Genomic DNA, 18,212 nt, shown 5'->3' with positions numbered 1-18,212 from the left:
TGCAATACCACTGTTGTGCTGGTGTCGCCACCAGTGTAGGTTTCGCGTCTTTTTCTGGTTTTCCAAGCCTTCGTACGGTAATTGGGTTGTTTTTGGTGTTGCAGTAATACTTTACTTATGTAGCTCAACTTTCTTTGGTGTTTCTTTATACGCATTTTCGTGGTGTTTTTTACTCGGTGCCATAGAAATGCACTGAGGGAGACCTGCTTATGTATTTGACAATGTTATAGTGCCTGTTTCAAGGTTCTGTATATCTTCTATTTGATGACGGAAACGATTCTTCTCATTTTTGAAGATCCAGAATGGGAGGCAGAATGCAAGAGAGCAGTAGAGTAGAGCGTATCCTTAAGAAGTGCTCTCTTTTCACTGAATAAATGAGCAGGCAAAAAAGGCATGGGAGAGTCGGGACGCGTGGCGTTGTGTTAACGCCCAACGCAAACACGCGAATAATAGGCGGCGCACCCCGCGAGTCTGTGAAAAAAAAAAAAAAAGCAAGAGAGAGAAAATATCGTGGGAAGAGCATTAAAAGCGTTAGCGTTGGTTACGGAAGCAGGAATGAAAAGAAGGGGAAAAAATTGGACAGTTTGTAAATTCCAAAGTATGTTCGGCGAAAGCCTGTGGCCATTGCACTGACTATTCCGTGGTATCGGGGGAATCCACATTCTTGGGGCGCTTCTCCGAACCGCTTGCCGTGGTTCGGAGAAGCGCCCTTCTTCAGACGAGACGTCTGATGAAGTAGCGTCGTAGCGTTGCCGCGCGCGCCGCTGTGCCATCACGTGATTGCTGAGAGAGTGGACAGATTTAGTTGGGCGTCCGCAACAGCTTTGCGGACGCAGCCTGCCATAGGAAATGGCTGGCAGGCTGCGTCCACAGAGCTGCTGCGGACGCCCAACTAAATCTGTCTAGTGTGAGGGGCACAGACGGACGCCGCCGCCGCCGCGTTGTGCAACAGTTGCGCAACGCGCGTTGGAAGGAGCAACGCGCAACTGTTGCTATGCGCCGTCACGTGATTGCTGAGAGAGAGTGAGGGGGAGAGGCCACAGCTGGCACCGTTCCACGTTACGGACTAGGCTTTCGCCTTAAAGCTCCGAAGCGCACGATAATGTGAGTAGGGGGCTAAAGCCAAAGCGCGGCTCGGCTGTAATCGAGGACCAATGGGACGAGCGTTGCCACCTATCGCCACTAGAGTGCGCGGAACCACCGCAGGGCGCTCGCGTACTCGCGTGACGCGCGTCGTCTCGGGTTACAAGCTGCGTGTGAGAGGGGGAACGGAGGGGTGGACACGAATTTTAAATAATTTCGGGTTGTTGCTCTAAATAAAAACGCGGGTGTCGAGAACCCTGAAAAGAGTGTCGTAGTACTTTTGAATGCACTGAATGTATTTTTAATACCACGACTTTAAAGCAGCAATTTCGGTATCGAGGGGGTGGCTTCGCAGTGGCGTGTCAACACAAGTCTGACGTCGCGGGAAGACTGCAACTCGCAACATACTAGCAACAGCTATCAGTTTGCTGTCAGTCGCACGTGGTTCATGTAAACAACGACGAGGGAATTGTCGTCCAGAGGCTCTGACAGCGATTTCTGCGATTTAGGCTGCATGCAAAATGAAGGTTTCGCAAACCTAGTGAACTGTGTTGACTCGTCGTAATTATGTCCATTACGGTGGGGCTGGCAAAACTTTAAAATCGAAATTTGGCCTTGTTGGTAAGACATTAGGAAAAATTCAGCGCAAAGTGACACAAGGACGAGAAGGGAGGACACAACACGTGCGCTAACTTTCAACAAAATGGTTTATTTCAACCGAAGCACAAATATATACAGTGGTGATGGTCAAACGCTACAGCCAGATGTCATGCGCAGAGAAGCACTTTTTTGTCATTCTGATCTTAACAGCTATGCACGTCTCCTAGGAGACGTGCAGAGAAGTGATATTTTCTTATCATAACCTTTTATACAAGATATGCGCACCAACCACAAAACTAATGCATGTTCAAAAAATACAATTCTTTTTCTGACAGGGACAGGGACAGCGTGCTTACACAATCGCTACCCAGCTTTGCGGTTTTGGCGGCTTCTACTATTAGTCTCGTTAGTTCATCACGGTTAGCCAATAACACCTTGGTGTTCTCAAAAACCGGGGCGCACCCACAAGCTCTGCAATGTATCGCGAGCCAGCCATCGTTACCCTTCTTTACAAGGTTGTAGTGCTATCGTAACGTGTCATTCAGACAGCGCCCCGTCTGTCCGACGTACTGCTTTCCGCAAGAGAGGGGAATCTTATACACCACCGCCTCTTTACAGTCCACGAACTAAGTCCTACGTCTTATCTTGCAAGCAGAGTCGTTTTGTGGTGCTGGACTACTCAGTATGCAAGTAGAATTAAGCTTGCACGGGGCGGAAAAAACTACCTGCACATTAGCATGTAACGCCACCCGTTTTATGTTATGCGAGATTTTGTGCATGTACGGCACAACCGCTATCTGTTTCGCGTGGCGTCAGCGTTGGAACGACGACCTTGATTATATATAGCGTGCAGGTATTTCTTAATCAAGCCCTCGGCAACTGACACCTAGCTGGACGTGCACGGGGTAGCCAGCTTCCGAGAGGCGAGAGGACTGCTTCCAAAGACTGTCCTTTACACTGTTCACATGATTTGCTGACAGCGTTATCAGGCAGTGTCTAACGATGCTTCTTTTAACGAGTTTGGTGTGAGATGAGCTGAACGGCAAAAGCTGCTTGTTGCCCCTTGGATCATACTGCCAGCAGGTCCGGTTATCAAGGAACGTGAACTTGATATCAAGGATTAATGACAGGGGGTCTAGGTACTGTCGGAACAAGTTCAGTACGTTAGCAATTGAAGGTTCAGAGGGAACTCGGTCGCGTTTAAAAATGATCAGGTAATCGTCGACGTACCTAAAGATTCGCCACGTACCTACGTCACAGGACAAGCTAAGTAGCTTTTTGTCAAGCTGGGCTAAAAATAAGTCACTGAGAAGCGGAGCGGTACAAGACCCAATACAAACTCCTTGTTTTTGAATAAAAGGCTTATCGTCTCAGAGGATGAACGTTGACTTCAGATAAAATGATAAAAGTTCTAAGAAGCCCCTTGACGACACACCTGATGCATCCTTGAACGGTCAATCCACCCAAAGCTTTTGATACTGTCACTAATACATGTCAGCTGTTGGTCATGAGGTAAGGAGTAGTACAGGTCCTTTATGTCAATGGAGAAGGCATAAAGACCTTCGTTACTAAGAGGGCTGATAGCCTTTCAGCACGTCATTGGAATTCTTCACTAAGAAAGGGTCGTCGATTTGTAACAGCTTGAGCTTATCCTGTATGAACAGAGCCAGTGACTTTTGCCACATATCATTTTCAGACACAATTACACGGAAAGGAACCGGAGGTTCCTTTCCTCGTAATTGTGTCTGTACTCGCCTGCCTGAAAACATATCCCCTGGGCGTGCTTCCGGCCGACAAGGAAGGCGGATTTGCTGTGTTCACTGGTGAGCTGTACAATTCGAAAGCCTCCAGCTGAGGCAGTCTCGACTGTCTTCGAGAATCGTGTCGATGTTTCACTGAATAAGGTTAAGAGCTCCGCTAAGGACTTCTGCGAAAAACTCAAACTTTCTAGCCTTAGTCTAGAATTGCTAAAAGCAAAAAAGATTTTCTCAAAAGATTTTCTCGAAGTATTTTTTAGTGCCAAGACGCACAAACCGGAGGTTCCTTTCCGCGCAATTGTGTCTGAAAATGATACGTGGCAAAAATCAGTGGCTCTGTTCATACAGGATAAGCTCAAGCTGTTGCAAATCGACGACTCTTTCTTAGCGAAGAATTCCAATGATGTGCTCAAAGCTATCAGCCCTCTTAGTAACGAAGGTCTGTATGCCTTCTCCATTGACATAAAGGACCTGTACTACTGCTTACCTCATGACCAACAGCTGACATGTATTAATGAAGGAGCACTGACACAAAGATTTTGCACCTTCTTTTTTTTTTGTTGCAATAGATAGCTTATGATCCACTTATAACGGCTGCAAACCGCGTTTGCGCGAGTGCGTGACGGTTATTTATTTAGAGACGTTTTTAGAGCGCCCAGTCGCAGTTTCGCTTTCAAAGAGCACCGAGCTAGGCAGCACTACTTCCGGTGGCCGGGTTAACGCAGCTGGCCACGTAACCACGCAAAATTGTGACGTAGGCGGCGCGCGAGAGCGGGTCCACAAGCTCGCACCCATGCTCGCACCAGGGGTGCTATCGCGGAACGATTCTATTTTTTATTCCAATGCTTTTCGTGCTTTTCGCGCTTGGCCATTGGTCAGAACGACGGTCCGTCCGCGTTATCAACGCGATCAGCCAGCCGCGAGTGGTGGATGATAAGAATAGCATATATAGAATATGGCATCGGAATCGGGAATAGCATCGTTCCGCGATTGCACCCCAGGTCAAGTGGCGCCAGCTATGGAGGATTAGAAACAACTAACAAACGCGTAACATATGTACTCAGAATTAAAGCGCCCATCTCGACTCACTAAACCTACAGCATCGATTATTTGACTATGGCTCTCAAAAACGGCGCCGAATCAGGACGAATACATTGCCGTCGAAGCTTAATGACATAAATCTAAAGCAAATGGAAGCATCAGTTCGGAGCTTACACGTTACAGAGCGCACGGCGGCCACTTGATAGATTCGAAGTGGACGACCGGAGGCCATGGGACGACAACCGCTTTTGGCTGTGCGGCCATGTTTTTCGGAGGCACGAATGCCTCGCCGGCGATGCTTGCCGCTATGGCTTGCCGTGCACGTTGGACAGCTCTCGCGCGTGCGGCACCGCGCCGTTGCGGCAGGCTTGCCGCTAGCGTGAGCGGGCCATAACATCTGCCAACGGGCACGACGAGCGAACAGCGGAAGAGAACATAGGCGGAGAGTACGGGGGGGCTGGGGGGCTCAGCCCCCCCCCCCCCCCCCCCGGATGGTTTCATGGGGGGGCAGAGCTCCCCTGGCGCCGCCCGAGATTTTGTCAAGATCTTGGCTTAGGTCCCCGTCCACTGACAACGAACTGTTGGCCGTCCTGTCTGGCTATTTCACAGGGGGCTGTTTATGCCCGCGTTTTTTTCATTTCAGGCCTTTAAAATTCGGACCATGGACCAGTGACGAGTGAAACATTCACTTGAAAATGCCCCTCAAATGGATTTGTACATACAGAACACGTTGTCTTGAATCGCGTAGCGACTGGTTTTCAGAAAGAAAAATTCGGCAGATCCCAAGCCTCGTGGGAATCGGTTTCATGCGAAGCAGTCAGCGAGTAGTTCTATGCTGCAGTTTTTGGCTTTCCGTCAAGCGTCACGAGGTGGATCGACGTGTTTTTGTAGCCTGTAGGTGTAGTAGTTGTGCGCACATCGTGGGCTTACCAGGCACTTCGACAACACGTCGTTTAAAGGGTAATTTACGGTCTGGCGTAACGTCAGCACTCACGTTGGGGCACATGCGTCAGTACCATCGAAACGAAGTGCACTCTGCGGTGCGATGATGTGAATGTCATACGTAACTTTCGTTAGCGTATTCCTCCGGGGTCGAGCAACACTTGTATATAGCTCGCTGAATCATAGGAATACAATTGTAATGTTTATTAGACTGCTATAAAAGCGGAGCCAGCACTGGAACCACAGACGTTAACCTGTCATGACGCCTGTGTCGTAGGATTACATATATGTGGTGTTTATTGCTTTGTTATAAAAGTACATAGCCAGCCTCACAACCGCAATTGACGTTGCACCGACATTACGCCTGCTTAAAGTGTATTTCCCAAGCAGTTTCTAGACCTGGCGTGGCTCTGCGGTAGAATACCTGACTGCCACGCAGAATGCTTGGGTTCGATTCCGGCTCGGATCCTAATTTTTATTCTTTGCATTCGTCGGGTCAACGCTGTCGATGATGGCTTTCCTCGAATTTATATTACCAAAGTCAGTTCTCGTCATTCCTGGGTATAGATTGTGGAGATAGGTTTGCACTAGGCTTACCTACGAGCGCGACCGTGCAGGGACGCGACGTTCTCCACTGCCGCTGCGTGCGACGACGCTGCGGCCGGGTTCGTCGTTTTCTCCGACACGGCGTGCGACGACGGTGCGGCCGGGTTCGTCGTTTTCTCCGACACGGCGCAGAAACCACGCACGAGGCAGGGTAACAGCAACAACGGGTTTATTAACCCAAGATGCAGCACAGTACGACACTCACGGGCTTGCAGGCCGTATAGGGAACTCCGCAAGACCGAGCAAGTACGCTTGCCAGCGGCGCTAAGACTACCACACAAAGGGCAGCGGTCGAGCACACGAACGAGAAGCCGCCTGCTAGAGCAGCGCGTCAACCTCTCGTCAAGGCCTGAGAGTATCTGCCGCGGGCAAGCCCGCGCCAGACAGAAGCGAGCTTGATTAAGAAATACCGACACGCTAATCAAGGTCGTCGTTCCAACGCTGATGCCGCGCGAAACAAGATAGCTGTTGTGCCGTACATGCACAAAATCTCGCATAACATAAAACGGGTGGCGTCACGTGCTAATGTGCAGGTAGTTTTTTCCGCCCCGTTCAAGCTTAATTCTATTTGCAGACTGAGTAGTCCAGCACCGCAAAACGCCTCCGCTTGCAAGATAAGACATAGAACTCAGTTCGTGGACTGTAGAGAGGCGGTGGTGTATCAGATTCCCCTCTCTTGCGGAAAGCAGTGCGTCGGACAGACGGGGCGCTGTCTGAATGACAGGTTACGAGAGCACTGCAACCTTGTAAAGAAGGGTAACGATGGCTGGCTCGCGATGCATTGCAGAGCTTGTGGGTGCGCCCGGTTTTTGAGAACACCAAGGTGTTATTGACTAACTGTCGGGGCGTAGCCAGAAATTTTTTTCGGTAGGGGAGGGGGGGGGGGGGTCAACCATACTTTATGTATGTTCGTGCGTGCGTTTGTATGTGTGCGTGTATATATACGCAAGCAAAACTGAAACATTTCGGGGAGGAGGTTTGAACCCCCCCCCCCCCCCCCTTGGCTACGTCCCTGCTAACTGGGATGAACTAACGAGACTAATAGTAGAAGCCGCCAAAATAGCAAAGCTGAATAAGAATTGTCAGGTGTTCAACCATACTTTATGTATGTTCGTGCGTGCGTTTGTATGTGTGCGTGTATATATATATACGCAAGTTAAACTGAAAATTTTCAAGGGGGGGGTTTGAACCCTCCTGGCTACGCCCCTGGCGATTGTGTAAGCACGCCGTCCATGTCCCTGTCAGAAAAAGAATTGTATTTTTTGAACATGCATTAGTTTTGTGGTTTGTGCGCATATCTTGTATAAAAGGTTATGATAAGAAAATATAACTTCTCTGCACGTCTATTGTTAAAATCAGAATGACAAAAAAGTACTTCTCTGCGCATGACATCTGGCTGTAGCGTTTGAGCATCACCACTGTATATATTCGTGCTTCGGTTGAAATAAACCATTTTGTTGAAAGTTAGCGCACGTGTTGTGTCCTCCCTTCTCATCCTTGTGTCATATTGCGCTGAATTTTTCTTAATTTTTAAAATCAAAGTAAAATATTTTTTTTTGCAAGTTGTCTGGCTCCGGTGTGTGGAGAGCGTTGATAGTGCACACCATCGAAATGAAATATGTCTCTTTTGGGGTGCCTCAAAATCGTGTCAGTACTCCGTTAGCCGAGAAATTTTCGTTAATCCCGTTACCGATTGTCACACCATCTATTGGCAGAAACAGAAACTACAATGCCTTTTTCCTATTAACGATGTTTTATTACAGGTGGCGCTAAATAGCTGGCCTCGAAAATTTCTCGAGCGATCGCCGTGGATCAATACGGCAGGAGGGGTCTGAGAACACGGGGTGCCGAAAAGAGGAGGACATGCCAAACGGTTCTTAATTAAATCTAAGTGGCCGTATTCTCCAGCGCGGGGGAAGACCGAACGCTGTGAAGATACGCCGCGGTATGCTCGCCTTGATGAGGGGGACGATCGTTGGGCCTGAATGTTATGTGTACCGGGAGTTACAAAAAAGGTGAATGAAAAAGGTTGAGGGACGCAGTCTTATACTTCATAAATATGGGGAAACTTCTTGCGTAAAACAGGTACTTTCTAATCGATTATTTCTCTTGTGGAATTATCACATGGTAGTATCCTCGAGTAACAATGTGCCTTTCGTCAGGGTACCTTTCCGTGAGGATCAGTGGAAAAAAAATGAAGATGAATGCAACGTGACAGGTGGAATCCAGCAATAGTATGCTTACACAATGCCTACTGCACTGTCACTGTTTCAACATACAGTTCCTAAAAAAACAGACATATACATATCATTACCGAAATGTATATCAATTCGTACTCTCACTTCGATGTGGTCGAAATGATTCCCTAGCTGTCAGGGGCGTAGCCAGGGGGGAGGGGGTTTCAACCCCCCCCCCCCCCCGTAATTTTTCAGTTTTGCTTGCGTATATATAGACGCGCACATACAAACGCACGCACGAACATACATATAGTATGGTTGAACCCCCCCCCCCCCCCCCCCCCCCCCCCGAAAAAGATTCCTGGCTACGCCCCTGCTAGCTGTGACTTCCAGCAGGGATACAAGGCGTAGCAAGGTGGTGAGATGGGGGAGCTAGAACCGCCAAGTCGTGGTGACGATTCGGTTACTAAACCATGTACAGATGTTCTCTGACTAAACGAAAAGACGCCCCCCCCCCAAAAAAAAAACAAAAAAAAATTAAAGTCCAGGGGTTCTTGTTTGTTTAGTGTGCACTAATTGGCACCATAACCACGTGCTGTTCCATGCTGTCCAGGTGTCCTGACGCACTCCTGCAAATTTCTGTGCGCAGCGCCAGGGTATATGCTCACGAAGTCTTATTTATTCTTGAGACACAAGAAAGATTTATTGATTGTTGAAGAGAACCGTAATGGGAAACGTGCGGCACCTGCATGTGGCGCAACAGTCCACTGCATCATAGACTACTGCACCAATACGCCGCCAGCGCCACGATCGAGTGGCCACTTGCGGCCACTTCATTTTCAACTGGCGTGCCACGAACCGTCGTCTCTCCGTCTGCTACGCCCGCGTTGCATGCAAGTGCGTTCGCACGATGGCGACAAGTTTGACAAAACGGCTAGGCTTTCAGAAAGTTGGCAGTGCAGGATTCTTTTAGGGCTTCAGACGAAGAGAAAGGACAAATTATACGGAATCAATCATGTTTGAGATGTGACAGAAAGCACGGACGTGCGACGGAGTGTTTTGAAAGGGCGATTCGTGCGGCCAGCCAGCGCAAACCTCGAAGCATAGTCCGTCACCATCGATGTTTGTATGCATTCTTTCTTGTCATTTTGTCTTCTTATTGTTGAGTAAACGATGACATTTGTGTCTGACGTGTGTTAAACAACCCCTTGTCACCCACTAAGGGGGTCGAGCGCCGCCTCCGGATAATAATAAAGTTCTTTGCCTGCCTGCCTGCCTTGCGATGGGCGCAAGTAAAACGTACGATCGCCGAACTGCACGTGTTGTATTTAGTAATGCGTGGCAGTTCCGCGAAGTTTTCCGTGCTGTAGTTCAGCTTCGTTCGTAGACGTTGCTCGGGCTGCATGAGTCATAGAGTAACTTTTGAGTCATTGAGCCAATAAGTAACTACTAGTTCTTCACTACAATAGGGCACACATCAATGTACTTTAAATGCACACTTTGGCAGCTATTATCACCACCAGTTACTGTAACTACTTGGGCCATCTTAGAGTTAGTACAAACTCTAGAGGAAAAGCTCCCCGTAGAGCCCATGAATAAGAATCTCCGACCACAAGGGCACCAACGCGCCGCCATTGCCGCCATTATACTATCGTGCGAGCGTTACCAGCCCCTGAGACAGGGGCTGGATTTGACGGTAGCATTCAATTTTCGCCGTCATTAATATGAAAATGAGCTCACGTGAAGCAGAGTTGTAAGTACGTGTCAACAGAAAGCGCAGATGACGACGCACTAAGACCCGCGATCGGCCGCGATCTTGAGAGAGAGAGAGAATAAAACGTTTATTTGATGTTCTTGAGAAGATTTGTGAGTTGGATCCTTAGTCCGGGATCCCATTGGCGCGGGCCGCTGTCCTCGCACGTTTCAGGAGGGCCTTTTGGGGCTTCGGATCCGAGCTGGACAGAGCTGCCTCCCACCCTTTTATGTTTAGTTGTGTCCTGGGTTGCATGGGTGGATTGTGCGGACATTCCCATACCATGTGGTACAGGGTGGCTGTTTTATTGTCGCAGAACCTGCACTGTGGTTTGTGTGCGTTGGGATCTATCTTAGATAGTACGTACTCAAGTGAATAATATCGCCGTCTAGCAAGTGCCTGCAAACGCATCTTCCCGCGCCGCAAGTCTGGGGCGCAGTAAACTGCCTAATAGCCTTGAATATTTCCAAACATTTTTTAAATTAACATTAAACACCGTCCGCACGTATAAATACCTCTACTTTTAGCTGATCTGTAAATAATTGCCAAGGCAACGCTGACACCGGTAGGGTAATGGCGGTGTTCTTGTGGTCGGCGCTCTTTTGATCCAGCTTTACCACTAGTGTCTGTACGCTATGTTGGCCATAGGTGGGCCGATACCAACATGAATCATATTTTAGGGGCGAAGCTCCTTAAGGCGGCACCCGTTCGTCTCTCGTAGTCATCGTAGTAGTGCGTAACAAGTCTTACGCTTTGACCTCCAAGGTGGTGCCGGTGGGAGATTTCTCCTGTGCGTTGTTGAACAATAAAAAATTCGCAGCGTGCGCGTTAACTAAAAGCCGAATTCTTCTGTCTCTCATTCCCCATTAGCAGCCATTGGCATGTTCCAGTAGGAAACGTTAGTAGAAGTAGAAGTGTAAGTGTTAGCTAAAAGCCGACTTCTTCTGTCTCTCATTCCCATTAGCAGCCATTGTTTACCTCCAAGGTAGTGCCTGGTGAGATTTCTCCTGTGCGTGATTAAACAATAAAATTTTGTTCAAAACGCCGTTGATTGATGAAATAAACCAACGAAAGACGCCAGATGTTTTGTAAAAGCAGAACGAAAGAACGCCAGATGTTTTCTTAAAGTGTAGTAGTAGTAGTTGTATGTAACCACCTCTCCCGATCGTCAACGGGCGAGGTGGACCGGCAACGGCACGAGGACCCTGCCGTACGAGAGTTAAATCACACTAAAAGACATACTTTGCGGGCGATACACTCTAGTGAGCTTTCAACTTTCCGTCTTAATGTACATGATAAAGAAATTATTTCTACGAAAAACGCAAGGCACACCTTGAGCAATATATTTGGTTTTGGGACGCTAAATGGAACCATGAGGCGATGCGAAGCCGGAGCACTTGCACGATCGCGTTCCGTTGGCTTTCGTTGGACATGCTACCGACCTCGCGTCGTGGAACGCGCGTCCTGTCTTCCCTCTAGCCTTGCCTTTAATTCGCACAGGGCGAGCGGGGAATGCGGTCGCTTGCTTGCTTGCTTGATCCTCTTCTAGTGGCTCTTACCCACAAAGGGGGATTGGCCATGAAACCGGCGGTAAACATTACATGGAAATTTAAAATTTAGGCAAAAGTAATTGAATTAATTGGACTACAAGCGAGTAATGAAAAAAAAATAAGAATATTTGGGTTATGTGCCAATAGAATGAGAAAAGAACCGTAATATCGAAAATAATCAATTAGAGAAAAGAATTATGCGGTCGCTCTTGGCGCTCTTTCGCTCGGGAGCGGACTTCTTCCTTGCATTTCACCGATCACAAGTGATAATGAAGGGACCACGTAAACCAACAGTACAATAAAAGTTTGATGTTTAATATATACACGATGTTTCACACTCTTTATATTATGTACTGGGCGCATTTCACGGAAGAGTTTCACGGTTTACAGATGATTCCCTCTGTAGCTTCGCCCCACTCATCATCATTCACCCCGTGGATATGCTGTGATTTTTTTTGCGCTCCTTTCAAATCGGTATCACTTCATCCAAAAGGCTGACGGGTAGATCGATTTCCGCTTCATGAGTTATTGCATAATCGGATCAGGATTGAATATAAGTAATTTCTTTATTTACACAATGTGTGTAAGGGGAGGGGGGCGCAGCGCACCTTATTTAGAAGTCGCGATTTTGTATTTCGCATTACGAAATGGTGCTGAGGAGTGCGCTCGCAAGGGCTGCGGAAAATAATGCTATCTTCCACTTCCTGAAGAACCACCCCACGAAATACAAAACCTCTAAAAAACGTCTCAAAACGGTTACAAGCGGCTATAGACGCCTTGGTCTACGAGAAGACCTAAAATAGACATTTTTAAAAAATATAACGTTTGCGCCTAAAATGTGCTTGCATGCTGTTCATTAGCATTTTCAACAGCTACGGCATAGCCAGAGTCTATTTTTCCAAACAAGTTCATAACGTCTACTTCGAGACACTTTTTAGACATTTTGTCCAAAAGTGCGAGTGCACAACGACTACATCAGTGATTCTTCGAATGTTTTGTCGAGAAGGGCCAATATGCCAAAACGGCATGTCAAAAGAGCGGTGACCGTCGGTTTTACTCAAACAAATGACGCAGACAACGAAACTCCCAAAATAATTGGTTTCACACCGCAACGCGATTTCTACCTGTAGATATATTACTATCAACAGATAACGATGCCTCTAGCAGCACGCTCGCAAAGCAGCGACTGACAACAGGAGCAAAACGCAGGCACGCACGCAGCGCACCATGCAATCAGCTTCGGCAGCACTCATGTTGAAAAGTGTCCTTCACGATCGTGCTCCGGCGATTGCGGTTGGCGTCGTTTTGCGGTGGTATCAGCTGGGCGGTCAGCGCTTTGCGTAGCGTTTCCAGCTTTTCTGTACAGTTGACTGGCTGTTATCTGGCATCAAGTAACTGTGCTCATGCCATTTGCAGCATATTTTCCATCAGTGTTTCGTGAAACAAGCTCTACTGTACTGTGTGTTTTCGCCGACGGTTCGTTACAACCAATGGCCGGATCTGCTCGCCAGCTTCGTTGCAGCTAGGAAGCAGCTATTCGGATAACGTACTTCTTTCGGTAAGCGAAATAAGTGCGCCTGACTTTTCGTCCTTACTGTTGGAACTTTTTAGCTGTCTTATAAATAAGACGTTAAATATGACAGTTCTTTGCTGGTGGTTGAGTCTTGGTTGAACGCTAAACTATATATGGAGGACGCGCCGGTGCGAATCGTAAGCCAGACGGACTCGTCCTATTTCGGGTCATGTTGTTCTTCTGCGGGTTACAGCTCGTGTGTGGGTGTGTGCGTGCGAGCGCTTGCTTCCTTACAACCATGTCGGCCTGTCGATAACAAATAAAGTGCAACGCTTCTGCAATAGATGCCTCGCTTTGTGAGTGCAGTTATTATTGATCGTCGTTTATAAATACATGACAGCATTTTATCACATCTGTAATTGGAAATCTGTCTTTAGATTGGCTTGATGCTCTGTTACTTGTTGTAGATCATATCTGCTGTCGCGGCGTGCATCGTCGTGTCGTGTCCATTTGCTCGAGCGCAAGAGAGGGCGCCACCTCCTCAGCGCACGCCGTGCGGCGAGAGGGAGCGAACGGCGCACGTTGACTATGGAAACGCTCTTTCTGCGATGAATATTGAAGTACCAGCTCGCAAGGAATGAGAACGCGCCCTCGCCCGCGAGAGACAACGCCGACGCAAGCAGCGTCTGCTAGCGAGTTTCTTGATTGAAGAAAAACCCACTGCTCGCGCTGCACAATCGTTCACCGGCCACCGCGTATATATAGGCACTGGCTCTTGACCTGCAATGTAGTGCCGGTGGGAGATTTCTCTTGTGCGTAGCTGAACAATAAAGATTTGCAGCGTGCACGTCAACTAATAGCGGACTGCGCGTCTCGGTGTCTAATCTTTCTTCTGTCTCTCATTGCCCATTAGCAGTGATATTGCTGTGGGAAACACCGGCGCACACTGCATGCTTCGCCCCTCCACAGGTTCCACGTTAGTGGAGCTGAAACACCCTTCCCTACATGCTTCGCCCCTCCCCAATTTCTTTTCTTGTATGCAGCTTTTCTTCACTGCTGTTTGTACAATTAAGACATTGGGCCTGAGACCGCACCAGCGAGTGTGGAAGCCAGTGCAATTTTTTTGACGGGACTTGGAGTGCGTTCATGCAGAACTTGAATTATGTTGCTGCCGCGGCAATCAGCTTCACCTGTCGTATTTTGTGCCACATTTGGTTGCGCTTTATTCATTAATAAAGCCACTTTTACAAGATCATGGGATAATTAATGTGTTGCTTCTGATAAGCATGATCGTGCGCCATACACTAAACGTCATTTATGAAGTACGTGTTCATCCTGTGCACGTTCAGGTTCATTATTTGTTCAAAAGTAAACCGATGTGTTCTATATGAAAATTGGATATATGTGGTGTGCTGAAGTAGTTCTCCCGGCACATGGCACTGACACATGGCACGTCGAAAATTTAAAATGCCACAGTGAGGACATGGCTGGATGAACGGGTATGTTAGTGATGTTGCTTGATTGGTCACCTGAACGACGACTGACATAGGAAATGGGAGAAAAACAGGGAAGAGCTCCCGCGGGAGCTCTTTTCAGTACCTGTATTATCTAAATTCCTATTATAGCCGCCAGGCTGCCGACCAAACATGCTGCAAAGACAGTTATAATAGCTTGTTTTTTATTTCTAAAGCCATTACAGAAAAATTACGAAAACGTCTAAAACATCTTAACTTGATCTTGTCAAGACGTTTCTTAGACAACTTTTAGCGTCACATTAGCACGGCTATCCCACGGTCAGAGAGCCATCTAGGCCTACCGAGTGTCTTGACCAAGACGCCTATTAGCCCTTTCAGCTAGCCGTTCAAGACGTTTTTTTAGACTTGAAATAGCTTCTTTTGTGTTTCATGGGACCTCTCTCTCGCAATACAAAGATTTGACTCGTTAAGGCCCGGTAAAATGTCAGGGTGTTGCCACCAGCATATTTTCAGCTGAAACATTTTGGTATATATATTTATGGCTTTATAACGACATGGTGACTGACAGTGCAGTAGCGTGGTGTACGCGTGTCGTATAGATGATTTTATGTAAGACACACGGCGCCGCCACCTTAGGCTGTTAAAGGAATGTTTTCATTTTTGTATATCGCGACGTGAATTAATAAGGTCACGAAACGTCGAATGCATCAACCCAATCGTTTCCATGCGCATTGCGTCTACCGTAACGCTGTTCGTTTAGTCGTTAGAGATACCAGACAGCAAGGTGGACAGCCCAATATGGCGGCACCGAGACACATCCGTAATATAGTTGATATTATGTTTTTACAAAGTGAAAATAATGTGTTGCCTGTTTATAAACATCGAAATATAAAATTAAAAGAAAACAGTTTCTTCAACGCACACGTTTCTTTCCCCAATTGATTATTTGCGTTTTTTCATAGGAAAGCCATCGCAAAAACCGTGCGCTTGATTCAAGCACTTCAAGCATCGCCGCAGTAGTATACCGTACAAATTAGCTTCTCGACAGCGTGGCATGCGTTGGCGGAGAACGCGCGGTGCGCTCACGAGGCACGGAACGCGAGTGCACCAGCACACTAGCGCGCACACTTTGCTCCATGAAAACGAGACGGGCGCGGGGTAAATTAAGCCTAATTGGGGCGACAGTTTCGGCGCCTCCGAAACAACTCAGCCGCCCAGGCACGCTCCGTGCTCTAACCGGAGTGCGTGCCCGAGTTGGGGGCGTGGAGGCGAGGCAACGCGTGTGGAAAGGGGGGCGCGCGAAGTGCTGGAAAGGCGTGCTAGGCCTAATGAAGTCACCGCAGTTGCGCGCGTCTGCACACACACGACGCGTCGTCGGGTGCGCCGCGAGGCGGATGAGGAGGGAAGCTACAGCCAGCGAGCTCGCCGATGGGGGCTAATTAGGCTAAAGCGTCGGTTTAGGCATGGCTCCTAAAAAATAAAGAAAAAAAAAGTGAATGGAAGAGAGACTTATAAAGTGCGCGCCTGCTCGCGATGCCAGCGGCGAGCCGCCAGTTCGATCCCCTCTCTTTTCGCTGCTCGCTTTCGTCGAGCGCTCCTTTGTGGGCAGTCTGCGTAGATTAGGCCTGAACAGGCTAGCCCAGAAACTCGTGAGGAACATTTTAAAAAGGGTCGAAGCCGCCAATCGGTTCGCTCCATTATGAAAACGGACGGGACGAGTAACTAAATAACCTCGTTTTCGTTCTCTTAAAACCAAGAATTGTTGGTCTCTCTTCCCCCTCAGCTCCTCACCCTCTCCCCCCCACCTAACCCTCTCTCCCCACCGCCACTACCTTGGCGTCCGTTTCTAACCGCCATCAGTTTGTTGCGAGCACATTTCATTCAGGCAATTCATCCAGCGCCCTTTCCGCATCCTTAATTGTGTCAGTGTCCAAACATCGTATATGGCGGTTAACTGAAAGTTGCGCGCGCTACGTTTGTTTTTGGTTAACTCTCGTAGTTTATGACGCATGTGCACAGTAGCAAGCCTATTAAACGCTCGGAAATCAACAGCACGGAGTCATATCAGTAGCGATTGCATTTAGAAGATATATCTGGAAGCTACATTGAACTACTAAGCAATCAGAAAGAGGCAATGGTATCCCCATATGCTTATAGACCTTTTCACAGGAGAGAAACAACGTCGCTATGCGGGGCTGCATGCGCACGGGAGTACAAAGGCTGACGTCATAGCCTCGGCAGTGCATTTTTGGGGGGTCACGCCTGTTTAGCGCAATCCAGAGAGGATTATGGCGGCGCCCAGGGAGCCATCTGTGAAAAGGTCTATAGCGCGGGCATGCACTGACGTCACCGATGTCGCAATTTGGTTGTATAGCCAGCGAAGCTGCTCTTTATCTTGGTCGGCTTGTCTGCAGAAGCAAAGCGCAAGTTGCGAATCACGCAACAAAATGACGTTCGATGACGTCGTGATTACACCATATAGACCATAGAGCTTCCTACGATATTTACACGACGGAGCTGTGGCGCTGCGATCGTACAGTCAATATGGGAATGATGGGTTGTGCAGATTCGCCTAGTCATCGTGCATGCGGCTTCGAAAGTACTTTGGGTGTTGTTGTGTTTTTACTTTTGTTTGGGATAAAAGAATGTGCTCAGTGTGAACCGATCGTGAGCTGATTAGAATCGGTCAGCCTAAAAGAGACAAGGTGGTGAAGTGGGACTGTTGAACTTTTGTTGAACTTCGTCTTGCGACAAAACGGCTGCAGGCCACACGAAGCCGTAAGAACGAGGCTTAGGCAAATCCATGTACTACCCATCATTCCCACGCTGGCTAAAGCGCCATGCGTTGCAGCTCCAATAGTGTGCCTCGATGTGTGCGCCCCCCTTAGGCTGTTGCCATTCTTTGAAGGGGCTGATGCCGCCACGACGCCATTTCTTGCCCCGCGTCTCGCGCCTCTCAGCGCAGCTGCCGTAGAGGGGTGAGACGCCGGTAAGAAGCCGTGGGCTAAAATATGGCAGCCGCGCCGCAGTAGACGCCGCAGATGTCCTCACCCTGGACAAAACGCGCAACAAAACGCGCATCAAGGCACCCTACAGCTCCAACAGACACGAGCGCCACATTTCACTCTAGTGCACTAGTATGAAACTCTATGCTACAGACTAGGCTCTTTCAATCTGATTGCATTAGCATTTAGTCTACATCAGCCATATATATTATTGACACCATTTATAGAGTGTGCTAGAACCATTTATCACCTGTCGGTACGGTCTGCATAGGGGTTGCAAGTTTAATGACTTATGTATACACCAGCTGATTGCGAGCGCACGCTGGCGGTTATCATGCGATCATAGGCATGCGCAAGGGCGGGGGCATTCAATCAATCAATCAATCAATCAATCAATCAATCAATCAATCAATCAATCAATCAATCAATCAATCAATCAATCAATCAATCAATCAATCAATCAATCAATCAATCAATCAATAAATAAATAAATAAATAAATAAATAAATCAATAAGGCGGAAAATTGATCCCAGCGGTGACGTCACCGATTCTAGTCAGAACGCACTGTTGGGCAAGGTTGTTCATAAGAGCAGAAAATTGTCTCAAGGGACACTATAGGAACTAGAAAACTCGCAGGGTTCTTTATGAATTAGCTAAAGGCTGTTTCACATGCTGCGACTGCAGCGGAAAAAATCGTTCCATTCGCTCT

This window comes from Rhipicephalus sanguineus, chromosome 8 (genome assembly GCF_013339695.2).
Source record: "Rhipicephalus sanguineus isolate Rsan-2018 chromosome 8, BIME_Rsan_1.4, whole genome shotgun sequence".
Classification (NCBI taxonomy): Eukaryota; Metazoa; Arthropoda; class Arachnida; order Ixodida; family Ixodidae; genus Rhipicephalus; species Rhipicephalus sanguineus.
Note: the sequence above shows the minus strand (reverse complement) of the source record.